At 41.3% G+C, this 17,558-nt stretch overlaps 1 protein-coding gene across 3 annotated transcripts in view; it reads left to right on the plus strand.

Annotated features, from left to right (window-relative positions):
* Positions 1-243: 243 nt before the first annotated feature.
* The window catches only part of DIRAS2 (DIRAS family GTPase 2), a 33,130-nt gene continuing 15,815 nt past the window's right edge, over positions 244-17,558 (plus strand). The window contains exons 1-2 of one of the 3 annotated variants that reach the window (XM_004087017.2): positions 277-597; positions 17,072-17,189. The gene's annotated coding sequence lies outside the window, so the exon portion shown is untranslated. Of the gene's footprint in view, positions 598-17,071; positions 17,190-17,351; positions 17,371-17,558 lie in introns of those variants that run through there. The other 2 variants (XM_003279511.2, XM_030806513.1) reach the window with 2 other exon arrangements.

Genomic DNA, 17,558 nt, shown 5'->3' on the forward strand with positions numbered 1-17,558 from the left:
TGGGGCAGGGCATTTCGTCTGCCTTTAAATGAGTCGGTTTTTAAAAGTTAAAATCTGGAAATGGAAAAAAAGTCTATATGGTTAGTAGCGATTATAGTTGGCAATGCGAACAAAAGAATCTGGTTCCCTTTCAATGGAATTATTTTAATTCATTAAATTATCAGAAAATTCCAGTCCTCGCCATCTATTCCAAGAGCATGCAGTAGGTGGCACCTAAAAGCTCTTTGGAGGCGAGCAGGCGCCATTTAAGCAAGAGCAGCAGCCTCTGCAGCAGTTGGCACATCTGAGAAGGCAGAGATTGAAGAGAGTAGGAGGAGCGTGCAGCCGCGGTGACAGTGCCAGGCCGGCGCGGCTCAGGCCAGCGCAGGTGCAGCGGCTGCGAGCGGGTGGAGCGCGAGGGCGCTGGGCGCGGGGCGCACGGCCGGCGGGCGGTGCAGGGCGCACGGCGGGCGAGCAGCTGACAGCATCGTCACGGCGGCGGGAGGGAGTGCGCTGCGCCTGCCTCTGGGAGGAGCCGCATCCACACACCCTGCGCTGCCCTGTCCTGCGCGAGCGGAGCTCTGAAGAAGCTCTGAGCGGAGTTGTGTTCTTCCCCAGGTAACCGATTTCCCCCTTCTGCCTTGGCTTCGCTGCGTCCGCACTGGGGCACGGGCGGCTTTGGCATGATTGTTTGCCAGCCCCTGGAAAGGGATTACCCCTCTCAGGGAGGGCGAGTCAGCATGTACTGGAGTTGGTAAGAGGGAAGAAACCTGCATTTCTGTATCCTTGTTAGGGAGGATGAGCATCATGCTACCCTTGTCTAAAACATGTTCTTTTTTAAAAATCTGTATCTTACGTATTATTAGGGATTCCTTCCAAAACAGGATTTACCATTTTGGAAAATTCTACGGTGCAGGTGTTTCTGTTAATGTGGAAGTTTAATGGATTTAGGAAAAGAGTAAGAAGATGTGGTCTAAAGTAAGAAAAAAGCCAAGCACACTAGAGACTGCCGTTTGGTTCGGCATGCTTTCATCCTCGACTGCTTCACTTCATGTGCTTGGCTGAGACCTGTCTAAATCTTTTGTTTGTCTTCTTAAAGAATATGTTTCATGATATCTACATGTGCTCCTTTCCACTCCCTTGTTGTAAGAGCAGAAGATGGGCAAGGGGCTGCATCCAGTCCTTAGTTGTAAGACTGTGTTTTCCCATCAGATGACAATGTCTGCTGACAGCTCCTAGGCTCGCCTGAAAAGCACTGCTGGCTTCTGGCAGTGTGGGAACCTGCCTCTCTCCTTCTCTCTTGAAAAATGCTGTTTTTCCTCTTTAAAACTCCAATTCACATTCTATGTGGGTTTGGGAGACTTTTAAACTAGAAACTCTGTGAATCATCTGTTACATCCATTGAATGTTGGAATACAACATTGTGGTGGAATTCAGTTTCTTCCTACTGTGCAGAGACACAGCTTGCCTTCCCTAGGAATTTATTTTACATATTTGCCCTTGTTATCTTTTAAATGGATCCCTTCAGATGTGAGAAGCTAGTCTAGCATATCAGAACTTTTCTGCTTCAAACTAAAAATTTTCAAAAATATTATTTTTAAGGAAGATTTTCTAGGTAATGCTAAAAGTCTGGAGCATTTTACATTTCAAATCAGTCATAATGTGCTCCATTTCCAGTGGATTTGGATTTGAGGAGGTGGAGTGGGAGGGAGAGAAAAGGGGAGGATAAAATTAGAATAAATTTAACTAATTTGTAGGGGAATCATACTTTTTTTTCTTCTTGGTTGTTGCCTGAAGTTGCAAATTGTCCACAATTTTATCTATCTCTGGAAACGCAGGAGGCTTTGTGGGCTGGGGACAGGAAGACACATAGTTCATTTTATAGAAATAAAAGATACAGGAAACATTTTCATCCCATTTAACATATGGCATTTAATTTGGTAATAGTCCTGGGCAAGCACAGGGAAAGGAAGGAGAAAGGAGAGGGAATTGCTGTCTATACCAAGGCACAGAACTGCTGCTCACACTTCAGTGATCCCTGCAGATGGGAAGTATGTGTTCATGGTTATTGTAGAAACCTCCAGAATCTTTCTTTGTTACAGCTTTAATAGAGTTGTTCCTAAGAGGCAACTCAGAAAACATACAGATTAAATGCCAAGTTGTGGAAGTCACTTTTCAGCTTGTGTCTAACAACCCAGCATTCTTAGCAAAGCAGTTTCCTCATGAGAAGAGTGGAGGAGACCTTTTTCTAGAAAAAGTATTTATTGTATGTTGTTCGTATCCTATACACCACACATGACTTTTACTCTATTGGAAATGTGTTATTTCAGTGGTAAATACTGCATATCTTACTGAAAAATTAAAACCTTTTAAGAAACAACTGCGGTGCTTTTGTCAAAAAGAGAGTGTGCCTGTGATAATAGAAAGTATTGTTCATTCTTCTTCTAATTTGGAGACCAGAGTTGATATGTTGAAAATTAACCTATTTATTTATGCAAAATCATCATTTCCCTATGACAAATGCCGTACATTTTTCCACCAGAGAATTTCTTTGTGAGAGGAGCATTCGGTTGTCTGGGGTGGAGTGGTTGCCTGCCAGCTGTTTTAAGTAAAAAAAAGTGTTTGGTGTTGATCTGCAACTTTCAATTCAGATAAGAATCATCCCCAGTTCTCACTCATATGGTGGATTGGCTCTATCTATCATCAGTCTATCTACCTGGTATGAGTATTGACAGTGGACAGATGTCTTTTTAAGAGCAGAACTGATTTGTGGGACACTGATTTTGGTTATGATTTTTCCAGGAAAACAGCTGCTCAATCAAAAGGGAATATGATGGTTGTTATGTTGTCAAAATTGCTGATGGCTTTTTAAGAGTTAAATTTACTAATTCATGCATACATATTTAAACATGAACTTGAAGTTATTTAACTGGTGTCAAATAGTGCTTTAGTTTTCATTATATGACATGGCTTGCAACTCTCTCCTCACTGACGGGGAAGGGCTCTTTGAAGTACTAAAAACAAATGCTCCCCCATTCTCTCCTTCTTTGCTCTCAGCCACTGGCAAATTTAGGAAAGAGATTCCTTATAGCTGTCTCCTAAATGCAGTGAAGTGTTTTCTTATAAATCAGTACTGTACAATAGAATTGAAATGTGTGAGTCACGTGCACAGTTTAAAATGTCCTAATGGAAAGGTAAAGAGAAACAGCTGAAATTAATTTTAATGATATATTTAAGCCAGCATATAAAAAATGACCATTTAGATATAATCCATACAAAATCCTAATAAGATCTTTTTAAATGCCTGCTGAGGACTTACAAGACATCTCAGTTTGGATTAGCTGTGCTTCCAGTGCTCAATAGCCCATGTAGCTGATGGCTACTGTATTGTCCAGCACAGCTATATATCATTACTCAATTGACAGTAATTTAAAAGCTAAAATGTTCGGCACCATCACCAACTAAGCGCTATCAAAAATAAATATACAAATGATCTCAGACTGCTGTGAGTTATGTGTCCTTCTCTTTCCTGCCATTAACTGTGGTGCTGTCTTGAACCTATTACTTAGTTATTTATCAGAAAGACAAAAGGATTAGATCAAATAATTCCTATGATTCTATGAAAAATAACCAGTGAGTAGATACGGGGGATCCAACCTGCATGCAGCCTAGGGGTTTATTGTGGCAGAAACAAAGGAAACAGGCATGCCTGAAGGGCGTCATCATTTTGCACCACTACTAACTTCTATCCCAAGAAGTACTGCCCCCCTGGGTTTGCTTCAACGTTATTCTTGATTACAGAGTTCAGCAATTAGTCCGCAAGTCCCATTATGGGTCATTCAATTTTCATATAATTTCTTTTACTGAACAAGCAGCAGTAAACCCATTATAAAACTAATGAACAGCTAGTGGGCTATTCTGCACTATGCAATAAAATATATTTCACAGATCTTTTAGTATTATGCTTTACTGGTATGAGTATTTTCAATGTTTGTGTCTATTTGACACCATTAGATAAAGTTTAGGGTGAAATCTCATGCTTTATAATTGACCCATGAATACCGGATTCTTGAAATACAGAAATTAATGACCTTAATGAAAATATGTCCGTTTCTTTATCTAGTCCCTGAATACTTCCATGATCAGTGAGTGCTCGTGGGGTGGGTACAATTTCCATCACATGGTTCTCTGTCTCAGAAATTATGATAGGAGACTTAAAGAGGGCAGCGTTTTGTATAAAAGGATCTGGGGCAATATTTTTCTAAAGCTAATTAATGTCTGCAAAGTGATTATTTTTTCTGAGAAAATAAGAACGCAAGAACTTTCCATTAGGCTTTCCCATAATAAACACACACACGTCCTTACTCCTTTACCATCTTTAGATAATCATCAGAGCTCAGACAAAGGAGCCCGAAGGAGGAAGCTTTCCTTCCTCTGTCATCCTTACATTCTGATTGTTTTATTGGAGCACTTTTGTGCCTTTTGAGTTTGGGAGATTCTCTCTAGAAGATGCTGAACAAAAAGAAAAAGTGATCAGAATCCAGGTTTCTGCATCGAGGGCAAATCCAGGTGGAGTCCACTCAGCTCTCTATTTGCACAAAAAATCCAGCTCAGTGCCATTTTTGTACAAACTTAGACTCATCTCCCCAGCCTTATCACCCAGCTACCTACTACCCCAATTACACACATACACACACACACACACACACACACACACACGATCAATGGAGTATTTCGTTGCCTCCTTGCCTATAAAACAATCATCTGACACTTAAAAAGGGATTGACTAAGCCTTTTGCTTCCTTCTCTTTATCTTTGTGCTTCTCTCTTGGGACCTCTTTGGCCTTCACCGGGTTCTTATTACAGAATGAATGGGAGCAGACCACAAAATGTAAAACTGACATTAGCTTTTGAGTAAGGTCTGTGTAAATGTTTGCAAGCCATGAAGAGATAGAACTACTGGATAATAGAAATGGCTGGGTAACCTAGATTTTGAAAAGAACTTGAATTTCTCTGAATATCATGAAAACCATGTGTTTATCTATTTTTTTAATTTTGCCAGATTTACATATAATGCTTTGTGCCTCTCTTTTTTGTTCTTCCATTCTTTAAATGCTAGTTTAAATTCCTCCACATACACAATAGTTTCAAGATGCAGAAATAAATCAAGTTGTTGTAACAAATATTTAAACATAAAAAATGAAGAGGCAAATATGGGAGAATTTTTAGTAGTTTCAGAGTAGGGGAGGACTTTTTAAGGATGAACTCAAACTGAAATACTAAAAAGGAAAAGTTTGTTAAATTGGATACACAGAAATTTTATATTTCTGTCTAGAAGACAATAAAAAATAGATAACATCAAAGGAAAGACATTTGCAACATATTTCAGATGAGGCCTAATTTTTTAAAATACAGTGGTTCTCAACTTTTGTAAGCATCAGAATCACCTGATGGCCTTGCTAAGCCTGAGATTGCTGACTTCAAACCCATGCGACTCTGATTCAGCTGATCTGACTCAATGGGGACCAGGCATTTCTAACAAGGTCCCAGTGAAGGGGATAGTGCTGATCTTTCAAGCGCAGCTGGAGAGCCATGGCCTTGATCTAAGATAATACCATCCCTGCAAACTACTAAAAACTGAGCAAAGAACAAGAACACACCGGTTTCAAAGATACAAATACCAATTACTTTTAACAGAAAAGATGCTCAATGCCACCCAAATTAAGTAAATGCAATTAATTCAGTAATGAGAAACAGACATCTTGTTTCAATTGAAGGGATCAAAGAGTTTGATAATACACCATACTATGCAAGGTTTGGGGAAATAGCACTCATACACCATCATGGGACAGGTGGTGGAGAACTTGGTAGTAATTTTCAACAGCAACAGGCAATCTCTACCAAATTTGAAGTATACCTACCCTTTGATTCTGCAGTTCCATTTATAGGAGTTTTCTCTACAGATAGACTCAGAAACATGAAATATTTATGTATAAGGCTATTCATTGAGCAAAAGACTGAAAATAGCAAGAAAGTGGTTAATAAATGATAGCTTATCCCTCAGCAGAGTCTTCTGAAGCTGTTAAAAAACACAGTCTGTCTCTATATATACTAATATGAACAAATCTGTAGATGGCTCCTAACTTGCAATGCTTCAATATATGATGTTTTGACTTTACAATGGTGGGACTACTATATACATTCAGTAGAAAGTGTATTTCAATTTTTGGTATTTTCCTGGGCTGGCGATATGCAATGATATATTTTATGATATTCTCTCACTATGCTGGGCAGTGGCAGTGAGCCATAGCTGTTAGTTATCCCCATGATCACCAAGGGAAACAACTGATACTGTATAATTGACTATGTTGCCAGAAGACTTTGCCCAACTGTAGGCTAATGAAGGTGTTCTGTGCACATTTAAGGTAAGCTATGGTATACAGCAGGTTAGTTGTATTAAATGCATTTTTGACATGATATTTTCAACTTATGAGGGGTTTATCAGGACGTAGCCACATGGTAAGTTGAGGAGCAACTGTACATGAAACACTGTGTATACCATACTTCCATGTATTTGTCTATCTCTCTGACTAAATAGCTATCAATTGATATCTACCTCTCTTTGACTATGTACCATTTTGTTAACACTTGATCACAATGCTGCTTCCTTACCAATGACCACTCAAATCATTTAGTCACATGCTAAATGTTCCACTACCATTCAATTTATGCTTTTGACAAGAGACCATTTCTGGTGATTGAGAAAAAAATCATGTTGAGTAAGTTGCCATTGTGAGTTAATGTGAAACAATGAGCCAATTAAGTTAACACATTCTGTAAGAATATTCAGGGCTGGGCACCATAATTGCAAACCATCTTATCCACACACTTGCCTTCCATCCCTACCTCAATGCAGGTAGCTCACGCCTGTAATCCCAGCACTTTGGGAGGCCGAGGCCGGTGGATCACGAGGTCAGGAGATCGAGACCATCCTGGCTAACACCATGAAACCCTGTCTCTACTAAAAAATTACAGAATATTAGCCGGGCATGGTGGCAGGCGCCTGTAGTCCCAGCTACTCGGTAGGCTGAGGCAGGAGAATGCCATGAACCTGGGAGGTGGAGCTTGCAGTGAGCCAAGATCTCACCACTGCACTCCAGCCTGGGCGACAGAGCGAGACTCCGTCTCAAAAAACAACAACAACAAAAAGAATATTCAGTTGTATTCTCTATCCTTTAGGACAATTCCAGATTCCACTGAAGTTGTTCCACTTCCATTATGGAAACAGAAGCTATGTTCAGGGCAGAAGGGTCTTGCCCTGCAATCCTGAGACTGCAGATGGAACCCAGACCTCTTGGTTGTGGCGCTTGTACTAAATAGGAAACTTATACTAATTAGAAACTGTGAGTCTTTTACCCCAGCATTGAAAGACATGTAAATACTAAATATCATCTTATCTTCCATTACCTTCTCTTAAGACTGGCAAAGACTGACAAATGAGACTCCTTATTCTGACTCTATTCTCCCATGGCCTGGGCCTTCTCTGGTCAGGCTTATGAGGACGCTTTTGGCCCTACTGTTAAGGCTACATTCAAATCATGAATTAAATATCCCATGATGTAAGTATAACCCACATTTTCCTCCAAACATGTGTTTTCCTGACCTCGTGGTGTAGATGTTCAGAGTTCAGCTTTTGGTGTGGACCTTATATGAAGCATGTATAACATTTTTGATGTGTCAGAAAACATACACAGTTATCCATTATAAGCTGCCTAACATCATCATTGCATTTTTTAAATGAATATTTTATAAGTTTCAAAGTTGCTTGGCAATATTTTAGGTTAGTCTGAAAGGCTTCCTTCTGCAACAGTTTAGAATCCAGCGCTCCTTGTTCATTTGTTACTAATTTGGGTTGGTTTGAGTGCCTTCTCAGATTAGCTATGATTACTATGCCTAGGTGCACTAAAATGTATATGAAGATTCTGTCCCCAGATACCTGCATGGCGTGAAATGTTCATCCAGAGCTTCCTTGTTTTAACTGAAGCCTAGACCATTTTTCTGGTCCCCTAGGCTCTTGTGATTGTCTGCTCCTCTTCCATGTGTGTTTGGGCTTACCTAAACTTGAGTTCAAATGTGGATTCTGTCACTAGTTGTGCAACAATTCTCTGTGACTTTAACCATCCAGATCCTCAGTTCTCTTATCTGTAAAACGGGGCTACTAAGAGCTAAGTAAGTCAAAAGGTGTCTTAAAGATGAAGCTTGCCTAGAACCTCTGGATTCTAGCTAGGTAATAAGGATTCAGGCTGTTTGGGTGGTTGCTGTATTTGGGTGATGAATATTTGAGTGGTTCCCTTTCTCAGTGTCTCAGGTTTATTCCTCTCTTTTACAACTTGGCACGAAGCCCATTGTCTTAGAGTTGTACTTTATTTCTGGATGGAATTCTGGCTTCAGCTTCAGCCCTTTCTGATTTACCAGAGCTCACATTCTCAAATGAATGTTAAAATGTTCCCTTTTCTCCTATACATCTTTCTGTTTTCATTGGACCAACTGGGACTCTATTTTTTATCTGGTTAAATCCACTTTCCTCCTTTTGCCAATGTTCCTTTCCTCTGTTGACTGCACTCATCTCCCCATAGGAGTTCCTGACTCTGAATTCATACGGTTTTGAATATGAAAGAACATGTCTTGGTTGATATTCTTGTTTTTCTAGCCTTGAGCTGTTCATCTGTGTAAAGATCCTGGGCATCCTGGCCTTGACTGGAAGCCTGCCAAGAGCTCCTCAGGAATTAGGACTGTATGAGGTTATTGATCATTGGATTCTAGACACACTGGTAACTATTCCCTCCTATTGCTAACCTGCCTGGTCACCATGGAGCAGACACAAATAAATTTTCATTGATTAATGGCTCCTAGGTCCTTACTATATGCCCTTGCTCTCTTCTGACCTCCTGGAAATTGTTCTTCACTCAGCAAGGGTGTTGGCCCCTGGTTCATTGTCTTCCTTCTGACCTCATGTTCAGATCTCATCCAGGGTCACTTCACTCTTTTTCCATCACTCTTCTTATGCTCCACAGGCACAGGAGGACCTTTTCAGGACTGGACACTCTTGCATTTCTAGGGGGACCAGAGGGAGCCTCCTCACTCTGACCATAGCACTTCCTTTTGGCCCTCAGCAGGAACTAACATTTGATCTTGCTAGTAAATTCAGCCGTTACCTTCTCTTTAAAATGTGTACATGTCTATATATCTGTATTTGAAAATTAATTTTTAAAAACTTAACAAATCAAAACTGTGTACTGTGTAGCCACCAATTCACAATCTTTCCTCTGATTCACAACCAAAGTCTCAGGAAGTGTTTCTGAGCTGCCTATCTCAGTTTCTACATTTTATGCTCACTTCTCAATCCACTGCAATCTTCTTCTACCCTGTGGTGCCACTGAAATGCCTCTTGCCAGATTCACCAGTGACTTGCATTGCTTTGCATCCAGTGGGCACTCGCCAGTTCTCATTTGACTTCACTTCTTAGTGCCATTTCACAAAAGCAGATCCACTGCTTTTACCAAACATCAAATTATGGAGTCTCTTGAGGCCGTGTCCAAGTCATCAACTCCTTTCTCTTTGTTCTTGCAAACCATCTCATCCACACACTTGGCTTCCATCCCTTCCTCAATGCAGGTAGCTCCCAAATGTGCATTCCTATCCCAGATGCTATAGCTAGCCCTGGGCATGTATCCACCTGTCTACCTGATGTGAGCCCCTGACTGTCCCAAAGGCACTTGGAGGGCTGCATCCTGAAAATTAAGCCAATGATTCCTCCCCTAAAACCTGTCTTTTGTCCAGGATTCTCTCAGCAAATCATCTCATCCTAGCTATGCAGTTCTGTAAGTTGGAAATCTTGAGTTTTCTCTGATGCTTCCTTCTCCTCCACTCTACCTCAACACTTTTTCCCACAGACCCATCACTAGTTGCTGTTGATGTCACCATAATTGTTTTCTGCCTCCTCTGCTCTCACCTTAGCCTAAGCTGCCTTTGTTTTTGACCAAATTGTCCACTTGACAGGGAAGCCAGGGCCCCTTCAGTGGCTGCCCTCTGCCCTCTACAAGCCGCATGTGATGTCAGCATGGCCTCTTTTCCAGACTTGCCTCACATGGCTTTCCCCTGGCGACCCACGGTGGCACTCTCCTTCCAGGAAGTGAAAGGCTCCGTGCTGTCTCCCTCCCCAGGGCCTGCCTGGGGCACATGGTCTGGGTCTGGCCTCATTAATCCATCTACAACAGAGAGCCATGGATATCACCAAGTAGCAGCATTGCCCTGTCAGTGAAATAGCACATGTTCTGCACTAGTGCTCTGTGGTTGCAGCCTGGAAGCCCCATCTGAGATCCTGCCCAGCCCACAGAAACATATGTCACAGCAAAGTAGAGGTGAAGCCAGAGATCTTTGCTTACGTTGTTCTTGCCCGAGGCAAGTTGCTTAGCCTGCCCTTCCCAGTGTGCTCATTAGAAGCAAAATACAGATTCATGCATGCACTGAACAAATGCTTCTTGCACACTTCTTATGGGCCAGGCAGTGTTCAAGCACCGGGAGACAGGAATGAATGGAACAGACAAAAAGCCCTTAAGGAGCTTTTAATATAGTGGAAGTAAACACACATTTTTAAAAAAGGAAATTACATACTATGTTCTAAAGCAAATGTGCGCTGGAGAAGATAAAGTGGGAAGATGCCACAGACTACTGGGTTGAAGATAGGGTTGAAAATTGAGATAGGGTGGTCAGGGAAATTCTCACTGAGCCGGTGATATTTTAACACAGGCCTGTGGGAGGCAAGAAAGTGAGGCCTTTGATTACCTGGGGGAAGAGGGTCTGGGTAGTGGGAGCAGCCAGGGCAAAGGTCCTGAGGCAGAAGCATGCCAGGTGAGTCCAGGAGCAAAGAGGCTAACGTGGCTGGAATTGAGTGAGCTGGGGGATAATGGTGGGAATGAGGGTAAGGTGTGGAGCAGAGCCCCTTAGCTGTTACTCTCAGGGAGATAGGGCCGATGATGGAGGGTTTTGAGCATAGGAATGACATGTCCTGCAGCTTGAGTGGAGAATTGACTGGAGTGGCTCAGGGCCTGAGGCAAACTGATCACCCAGCAGGCTGCTGTAGTCATCCAGGTAAGTGATGATAATGCCTGGAGAGCCTGCTAACAATGGAGAAGGTGATTTATGGTGGGGTCTGGAAGAGTTTGGAAGATATCACTGACAAACCTTGCTGATGGAGTGGACTTGAAGAATAAGAGAACAAGAGGAGGTAAGGAGGACTCCAGGGTTCTTGGCCTGGGTGACTGGAGGGATAATGTTGCTACTGACTGAGGCAAATAAAACTATAGGGGAGCAGTTTCAGGTGTAACAGGGTGTTTAGACTTGCACATGTTCTATTTGGGATGTGTGCATGGCACCCAGGTGGAGATGTTGAGGCAGGAGAGGGGTATATGAGCTGGCAGTTTTAGGGAGAGGTCCTGGCCATGGGTGTGCAGTTGGGGGTGCTGGTATATGAATGATATGGCATCTCAGATGCCCCCACTGACTGAGTGAGTAGAGTAGCAGTGAAGGAAGAGTAGCAAAGATAGGGTGTGGGCTCTCTCACAGACGAGCTAGTTGCAGTGATGGCACTGATCTACCTCTCCTGCTGCCTCTACCCTGGTACAAGCCACCCTTGGCACATATCAAGATTGTTGCTGGAGGCTTCTGACTGGAATCCTGCCTCTACTCCCGACCTTGGCCTGCAGGCCCTCAAAGGGGTACTTTTGCAATGGAGGTTCCACCCTATCGCTTCTCTGCTCAAAACCCTCCAGCTGTCTCCTGTTCTTCTTAGAATAAAAGTTGACCTTTCCCTGTGCTTACCTTTCCCTCTACATGACCTGCCTGTCCCGGCCCCTTTACTTTGCTGACCTCATCTGCTTTTCTCTCTCCATTCAAGAATTTATCCATGTGTCTTGAGCATGTTGGACAAGCGTCTGTGTTTGCACCTGCTGCTCTCTCTGCCAGAAGAACCCCACCACCCACAGCACAGGTTTCCACAGAGTTCATGCCATTACCTGTCTCAAATTTTTGCTAACATATCAACTTTTCAGGGAGTCCTTCCCTGGTCTCTCATCATCTTTGATGCTCACTACATATTTTTGATATGTAATAAAAATATATTTTATTCATGTATTTTTGTCAAATGGTTCCACACTCAAAGAAATCCTGCATTTGGACGGCCTTTAAAATTAATTTTTAAATTTGATTTTCAGGTTCTTAATTGTGCTGATTGGAGAGTTAATTTTAAGGACACATTTACATTGCTTTGGGCTATCTCATGTAAGTGTGGAATCATTTTTATATGTCCCTTTCCAAAATGCTGTCTCTATAGGATGATTAGGTTTCCAAAGCAGGTACTGTGTCTCTCACCTTTAAATTACAGGGATGAAGAAAGTATGCATATTTTTGGAAAATACCTGCTCTGCTATATGGCATGCTACTGAAGACCTACCTAGTAGAAAACATCAATAAACTTAGAACAGTGCTTTTTGTATAAAAGAAAAATATGCACTTTGATATTAGTTCTGCAACTTTTTTTTTTTTTTTTGCTTCAGAGTAACTAGCGAACCATTGTGTGATAGAAAATATTTTCATGGTTGCTGCACATCTCCATGTAAAGTATTGGAAAGATTCTATTGTATTTTCAAAGTCTGATTTTTATAAATGAAAAATAACATATCCAAGTGCATGCTATCCAGTAGCTCCCGCCTACTTTTGGCTTCAAGATCTTTTCTGCAATAGTGTAGTGATAAATGATGCAGTAAACTCACCTCTCGTTCTGCTTCTATCATGTTATCACATATCTTTGCGTAAGTTTTTATTTCAATTGCCATTGCCAACCTTTGAGTGGTTTTAAGTAGAGTTTTTCAAAACACTTTATTTACTTTTTTATTGTTGAATTCTCTTCACTGCTACAACTTTCCTTTGTTGGATCACACACACAAAAATGTATTTCCACAGCAAATAATCAGTATGTGCTGAGTGTTTCTGATGTACCTGACATTGGGCTAGAGGCATGGAAGTGCTGGAGAATGAACCAAAAGTCCCTGCCTTCCTGTTGCTATTGACTGAGACAAAGATATTGATATTCGAGTAGAGAGTAGGAGAGAGAGAGAGAAAAAGAACAGAGATAAGTGCACAAATAAGCACTGAAAGAAGAATATATGTATCAAAGTATCTTATTGTTGAAAGAGAATCATTCTAGCAAATAATAAATGAGCTGAGGTTTATTGGGAACGTTTGTACTTTGGCCCAACTGTTTAGCAAAGCTCTGTGTGTAACTTCTAATAGGTTTGGTCCCTCTGTATCTGTGGCACCCGCATCTGCAGATTCAATCAATTGAAAAAAAATTGGGAATAAAAGATGGTTGTGCCCGTGCTGAACATGTAGACTTTCTTTCTCATGTCATTATTTCCTAAATGATGCAGCATAACAGCTATTTACATAGCATTTAAGTTGTATTAGGTATGATAAGTAACCTAGAAATGATTTAAAGTATCCAAGAGGATGTGCATAGGTTATAGGCAAGTAGTACTCCATTATATATAAGAGACTTGAATGTCACAAAGTTTGGTATTCACAGGTGTCCTGGAAATGATCCCTCGCAGATACAAAGTAACAACTGTATTGGTTTTTTTCACACTGTCAGCATTTTTTTTCTATATGTCTTCCCATGAGATTTTGAGAAAGAAGTGAATTTTAGTTTGTACCATACATTCCGGTGGATTATTGTATATATTTTACCACAGCGGGAAAATAAATGTTTTTCCAGTGGCTCGTGGCTTTTTGCCTTTCACTATTAATAGAAAACCTCAAAAGCGGATTCTAAGCATTTTTTAAAAATCAAGCTTATTTGAATTTTGTAACACATTGGATTAACTATTATGTGTTACTAAACTGTGCTGGAAAAAGTATGGAGATCTGTTTTTATGTTCTCCCGCAGTGCAGACCGTGTGAGCCACATATGTAATTTTGTATTTGTAGTAACTACATTTTAAAAAGTAAAAAGATGAAATTAATTTTAAGTAATATATTTTTGGCTGGGCGCTGTGGCTCACGCCTGTAATCCCAGCACTTTGGGGGGCCGAGGCGGGCAGATCACGAGGTCAGGAGATCGAGACCATCCTGGCTTACATGGTGAAACCCCGTCTCTACTAAAAATACAAAAAATTAGCTGGGCGTGGTGGCGGGCACCTGTAGTCCCAGCTACTCGGGAGGCTGAGGCAGGAGAATGGCGTGAACCTGGGAGGCAGAGCTTGCAGTGAGCCGAGATCATGCCACTGCACTCCAGCCTGGGCGACAGAGCGAGACTCCATCTCAAAAAAAAAAAAAAAAAGTAATATGTTTTTAGGCTGGGCAAGGTGGCTCACGCTTGTAATCCCACCACTTTGGGAGGACAAGGGAAGTGGACTGCTTGAGCCCAGGAGTTCGAGACCAGACTGGGCAACATGATGAAACCCTGTCTCTACAAAAAATACAAAAAGTTAGCCAGGTGTGGTGGCATGAGCCTGTAGTCCCAGCTACTAGGGATGCTAAGGTGGGAGGATCACCTGAGCCTGGAAGATTGAGGCTATAGTGAGCCATGAGTGAGATACTGCACTCCAGCCTAGGCAACTGAGTGAGACCTTGTCTCAAAAAAATATACATATGTGTGTGTGTATATATAAAATATATATAGATATTTTTAATTTTGTTTTATTTTGCATTTCATATATTATTCAGTTTTACATTCTCACAGGATCAGCAATGACAATGGCCACCTAGTCTCCCAAATCTGAAATGGCAAGATGATCACAGCTGTGGCTGACAGTAAAGTACTGATACACTCACAAATCTATGAAAGATGATCATTTCAACTTGTAATCAGTATCAGAATTTATGAACGAGGTTAAAAAAATTTTTTTATCCTGAGTTTTCAAAATCCACAGCAGCACATTTCAGTTCAGCCAGCTGCATTTCAAGGGGCCGATGGCACTGTGTGGGCAGCACAGGTCTAGGGGCTGAGTGTTAGATGCCATGGCTAATAGTGATGGCTTCACACAGTCAGTAACACAGTAGGAACTTAAGGCCAGCATGAAGGTGTGCATTTTAGTTGGTCTTCTCAAGATATTAGTTTTGTTTTGTTCATCTTGTCAGATTAGGTGAGACCCTTGCTGTTTTTTTTTTCTTTTTCTTTTTTTTTTTTTAATTTTACTTTAAGTTCTGGGCTACATATGCAGAATGTGCAGGTTTGCTACATAGGTATACACGTGCCATGGTGGTTTGCTGCACCCATCAACCTGCCATCTGGGTGTTAAGCCCGGCATGCATTAGGTATTTGTCCTAATGCTCTCCCTCCCCTTGCCCCACAACCCCCGATCCTTGCTGTTTTTACTATATAGTGTGGATGAATAAGGAGGAGCTGTCTGCCTAGCAAACACTGCCAATTATGTTCGTTATGGACATTATCTTTAATTCATGGTTCGGTTATTGCTAAAAATGTTTATACATACAGTCCTATCTATTTTTATTATGGTAAAATATATATAACGTACAATTTTCCATTTAAATCATTTTCAAGCATGTAATTAATTCAGTGGCAATAAGTAAATTGACACTGTTATGCAACCATCACCACCATCCATCTCTAAGGATCTTTTCATCTCGCAAAACTCAAACTCCATACTCATAAAACAACAACTCTCCTTCTTCCATTCCCTTAGCCCCTGGCAACTCCCATTCTTATTTCTCTCTGTGAATTTGACTGCACTATGTACCTGCTATAAGTGGAGTCATACAGTATTTGTCTTTTTTGACTGGCTTTTTTCACTTAGCATAATGTCCTCAAGGTTCATCCATGTTGTAGCATGTGTTAGAGTTTCCTTCCCATTTAAGGCTGAATAATATTTCTGTTGCCATAGTCCGTTCTTGCATTGCTATAAAGAAATCCCGGAGACTTCGTAATTTATAAGAAAAGAGGCTTAATTGGTTCATGGTTCTGCAGGCTGTACAGGAGCCATAGTGGCGTCTGCTTCTGGGGAGGCCTCAGGAGGCATACAATCATGGCAGAAGACAAAAAGGGAGCAGGCACTTCACATGGTGAAAGCAAAAGGAATAGAGAGTTGCAGGCTGGGGGTGTGGGGAGGAGGAATGCCACACAATTTTAAATGACCAGATCTTGCGAGAACTTACTCACCTTTGCAAAAGACAGCACCAAGCCATAAGGGATCTCCCCCCATGATCCAAACACCTCCCACCGGGCCCCACCTCCAGCATTGGGGCTTACAATTCAACACAAAATGTGGGCAGGGACAAATATCCAAACTATATCACCTGTCTATGTACACTGCGTTTTGTTTATTCATTCATCTTTTCTATGGACATTTGGGTTGCTTCCACCTTTGGGCTATTGTGAGTAATACTGCTGTGTGAACACAGGCACACAAATATCTATTAGAGTCCCCACTTTCATTTCTTTTCCACCAAAAGTGGAATTGCTGGATCATACAGTAATTCTATCTTTGATTTCTTCCGCAGATTTTGTACCATTTTAGATTACCACCAGCAATGCACAAGGGTTTCAGTTTCTCTCTATCTTTGCTAACACTTTTTATTTTCTGCTTTTTAAAAATAGCCATTCTAGTGGGTGTGAAGTGGTACTTCATTGTGGTACTTCATTAATTTACATTTCCCTAATGACTAATGATGTTGACATCTTTTTATGTGCTTGTTGGCCATTTGTATGTATTCTGTAGAGAAATATCTATTCAAGTTCCTTGTCTTTTTTTTTTCTTAAGAAATGGGGTCTTGCTATGGTGCCCAGGCTGGACATGAACTCCTGGCCCAAACTGCCTCAGTCTCTCTGGTAGTTTGGACTATAGGCATGTTCCACTGCACCCAACTTCTTTGTTCGATTTTTAGTTGGCTTGTTTGTATTTTTGTTGTTCAGTTGTAAGAGTTTCTTTATATATATTCTGTATATTACATCCTCTTCAGATATATGTTCCCTCCCATTCCATAGGAGCTCTCTTTTTTTTTTTTTTCTTTTTGACAGAGTCTCGTGCTGTTACCCAGGCTGGAGTATAGTGGCACAATCTCAGCTCACTGCAACCTCTGCCTCCTGGGTTCAAGCAATTCTCCTGCCTCAGCCTCCTGAGTAGCTGGGATTACAGGCACGTACCACCGCACTGGCTAATTTTTTGTATTTTCAGTAGAGATGGGGTTTCACCATGTTAGCCAGGATGGTCTCGATCTCCTGACTTCATGATCCGCCTACCCCAGTCTTCCAAAGTGCTGGGATTACAGACGTGAGTCACCGTGCCCGGCAAAGAAGGATCTCTTTTAATTTTCTTGGTAATGCCCTTCGTTGTACAAATTTTTAAAATTTTGATGAAGCCTAATTTATCTATTTGTATGGAATTACAAGGGGCCTCATATAGATAAAAAGATCTTGAAAAAGAAGTACAAAGTTGAAGACTCATACTTCTCAATTTCAAAATCTACTACAAAGTTACAGTAAACAAAATTGGGTGGTGCTGGCA

Source organism: Nomascus leucogenys, chromosome 1a (assembly GCF_006542625.1).
Source record: "Nomascus leucogenys isolate Asia chromosome 1a, Asia_NLE_v1, whole genome shotgun sequence".
In the NCBI taxonomy this organism is placed as follows: Eukaryota; Metazoa; Chordata; class Mammalia; order Primates; family Hylobatidae; genus Nomascus; species Nomascus leucogenys.